General features: G+C 42.0%; 1 long non-coding RNA gene across 1 annotated transcript; it reads right to left on the bottom strand.

The window, feature by feature from the left end:
• Nucleotides 1-1,178: 1,178 nt before the first annotated feature.
• LOC125536515 lies at nucleotides 1,179-2,430 on the bottom strand. The gene is made up of 2 exons (XR_007295062.1): nucleotides 1,466-2,430; nucleotides 1,179-1,346 (listed from the first exon to the last, which is right to left on the bottom strand). It is a non-coding gene; the product is annotated as an uncharacterized LOC125536515 (long non-coding RNA).
• Nucleotides 2,431-3,915: the final 1,485 nt, after the last annotated feature.

The raw sequence follows: 3,915 nt of genomic DNA, 5'->3' as shown, positions 1-3,915 counted from the left end.
AATATGCAAACAACATACTTTGAAAATCTTACAGATTATTCATAATGTCATGATCATATCAATGGAATTTGTATTACACATTCTCCAGGTTTGCAAAGTTCAGGGGGAGTAATTTCCCAAATCTATAACCTATTAACAATCCTAAGATTGCATATATTGTACTCTTTTTTCCTTCATGAGTTTTTTCTAATGGTTTATCATAAAGGTTTTTAATGAGACAATATAAACACAAGTGCACGTATATGTCAAACATTTTCTCCTTGTATTTTTCCCTTTAGGTTTTAAAGGAGTTTTCAATGGCATATCATAGCGCACTCTTCTCCCTTATGAGTTTTCTATCAAAGTTTTCTCATAATGGTTTTTAATGAGGCAGTATCTTATCCAAGATCATACGGCATACTTTCTATTTTCCCTATCGGGGTTTTTAAAGAAAGTACTCAAGACATATTAATTGTTCTTTAAACTCATCGCTGAGTTTTCTCCTTCTTCAAAAGTTTTTCTCATATGAGTTATCAAGAAACAATATCATTATATGTTGCATCATTTTCTCCTTATTATTTTTCCCACTGGGTTTAAAGGAGTTTTAGCAACATATGTGCACTATTCTTCTCATATTTTTCCCACAGGATTTTTGGAGGAGACATTCAAGATTATTCAAAGAATTTGTCAAGATGATGGATATGCCAAAGAAGAGGCGTTGTACAAGGGGGAGTGTTAAGAATAGAATAGTTGCTTATTAACTAAGCTAATTAGGATTAAGTTAATTGTTAGATAGGTTGCTTGGTTCTCAAGCAACAATGTACTTCCTTGGCTCTAAAGGCAACTATGTAATTCCTTGGCTCTCAAGTAACTATGTGTTTAGTTGACCGCCAAGCACCATGTGTACTTCCGCCTAGGTATAAATACCCCACTTCTATCATCAATAAAGACTTATGGATCATCTTTCATTCAAACTCTCTCGTTCTTTATTTTTTACTCAAAACACCCACCTCACGCATCTCTCCCCACCCCTCGACTCACCACCCGATGCCGCCTGTTAGGATTAAATTAATAGGTTAATTATAAAGAGATAATCCTCCCATTGTAATCAGTAGGTCAGTTGCATTGGCAACCGTCGCGCCTCTCCCCTTGCATCTCTACGATCGTGTCTGTTCCCCTTGTATATATACCGAGAATCATTCAATGGAATCCACAGTCCAATCATTTATTCGATTGTCTCTCGTTTACATCTCAACACGTTATCAGCACGCTTTCCTCAGCCCGGCGAAAGCGCTTCCAATCGGCATCTTCGCGCCGTGCACGGCCACGACGACAAATCTCTAGGTCTTTAACTGTCACTTCGATTCCTACAGGAATACATGGGATAAACGAGAGAATGAAGAACAGGGTTGCAGGGGCATGCGCCATGTATGTGCATCCATCGAACCTTAAAGAGCATGAATCAAAAAAAGGTAGGATGCCTCACTTCATTACCATCTTCGCTGGACTGGTGGTGGCGCTCATCGCCATCTTGCCATCAGCGTCTGGCCTCGATCCCGCGCTGGACTGGGCGACCGGAACCACCGGCTTCGCGTCCCGCGACGGAAACGCGCATCCGCGCAGATCAGTGGCGCCGGCCCTCTACAGGGTCGCCCTTCGGCATGCGCGTCATGAGCGGCTCCTCCGACGCCGCAGTCGTCGATGTTGATGCAGTCGCGCCAAAGCGCCCCCGCCGCATGGCCGTGCCCGCGCCACACCCGTGGTCGGGCCCCTGCGCCAGGCCGAGGCCGCCCTCGCGCGCGCCCACCCTGCACCAGGCCTCGCCCGGCTTCGCACCGCCGCGGCGCCCTCGCCGCACACTGGCACTCGCCGGCGCCGCGTGGCCTCCGCCTTCACAGCGTCGAGCAACCGCAGCCCGCCGTCGACCAGCCGCACTGCCCGCGAGAGAACTTGGGGCCCAACAGCGCTCGGGCCGTGCCTGGCATCCGCCTCCCCGACGACTCTGACGATGAATAGCGCGGCTGGAGTTCCTCCCGTCGCCCGTGATGCGGACGACCGGCCGTAGGTGCCTCCGAGGAAGAGCGCGGCTGGAGTCCCTCCGGTCTTGGTCATGTGCATTGGGGATCGAATCTACTCCTTCTGTGGATATCCCTGTCTACTCTTCCTTATCCGTTGGGTTGACCAAGCTGCCTACGTGGCATGTTTGCATGCGGTTGAGCCACCAGGAGCTCCTGCTAATTTGCATTATTTGCTTAAATCTAACAGCAGTTCTAGCAGTGTAATTTTCCTGTTTTAGACCCTGTTAATTACTGCATTTTCTGTTGAGAGTAACATTCCAGAAAATATGTGGTTATTGTATGTGGCATGTTCAATGTGTTTGCTTTTTAGCGATTCCTATAACATGTCCTACTAGTACAACGACATTGTTTTGCGATTGAGATTAAGTTTTCTCGCACAACATTTGCGATTGAGAAATTTCTTTTTCTCGCACAATAATATCATTGCGGTTAAGATCAATTTTCTCTCGCAAAATATTAATTCACTCTGCTGAATTATCTTGCAACTTGATACAAGATCATCTCATTCAATTTGAGGTCTATACAATTCAAGTTTTACACTTGAGCATCAAGTTTGCAACATCATTATTATTCATTACATTAGTAGTGGTTTTCTGTAGAGTACCTTGTATTCCAGAAAGTGATGTAATATATTTCCATGTTTCTTACATGTTGAGATTCATCACATCTATTATTTGCAATTGAGATTGTTTATCTCTCGCAAAGATAAATTCAATACCTCTGCAGTATTGTTTCTCCGTTGAGTACGAGGTATTCCGGAATATTTCTATGATGTATATATTTCCATGTTAACCACATGTCGAGATTAATACGTCTATTTGCAATTGAGATTTTCAATTTCTTGCAAATACATATGCAAAATTCAAGGTGTCATCTTAGCAATTTGAGATTCACACTAATAATTTCGAGCCACCTTATTGAGATCTATTAATTTTGCAACATTAAAATGTATTTATATTACACAATCTGTAATATAAATAAATTACCAGTTTTTCACCGGAGATGATATGTTTTATGTGTTTACCACATTGCCATTCTTCATGAACATGTCACAGCGGTCGAGATTGATTTCTCCCGCACAACAAACTTGTAAATTTTTTACAATAACATCTCCCTCATTATATTAGGAAAATAAAAGGTAATGAGTTGGATCTACTGCCCATGTGCAGCCTATCTCTATTACTATGAGATCTGTACGATCTTCAATGTGTTATGTTCCCACAATTGAGGTTGAGCATTTTCAAGTTTTACACTTGAGTCAAATTTTTGCATTGTTATTACAAAACCATGATGGTTTTTAATTTACTTCTTGTAAATTAATTATCTCTGGCTTGGCCCTATAAGTAACCGTTGGCTAACAATTTGAGGCTCTTGCCCTCAATGGCCACAACTTACTTAAGCAGGTCATGAACATCAAGATCAGTCTTGCATCCCATGGGATAGCGCGTGCAATCTAAGCCACGCCACCGGGACGCAAAGGACATCAAGGGTAATGGTTTTAAACTTAGTTCAAACCCTCAACCTGACACCATCAAGCTATCGCAAGACCCTATGAACATGGAGAGCATGATGGTTGAATATGCATCTACCGACATGTTTGCAGACTATGCATTTAGTCCCTTAGTCTCCTTAATGATCTATTTATTTATCTCCATTTATGATGTTCTAATAAGAACATGATTATTGTTGTCATCGTATATTGTATATCACAATATATTGTATCAGCACTTTGATACAAACACATTTCTATGTATTCAATATATCTAACAATGATTTTCATATTGAGAATCTTCATATCTATATATAGACTTCTATGGGAGTCAATCCGATGGAAAATGATATGTGCCTTGTGAACATA

The sequence above is a fragment of the Triticum urartu genome, chromosome 1 (genome assembly GCF_003073215.2).
Source record: "Triticum urartu cultivar G1812 chromosome 1, Tu2.1, whole genome shotgun sequence".
Lineage (NCBI taxonomy): Eukaryota > Viridiplantae > Streptophyta > Magnoliopsida > Poales > Poaceae > Triticum > Triticum urartu.
The sequence above is the reverse complement of the archived record's forward strand: the minus strand, read 5'-3'. Positions and strand labels throughout refer to the sequence as shown.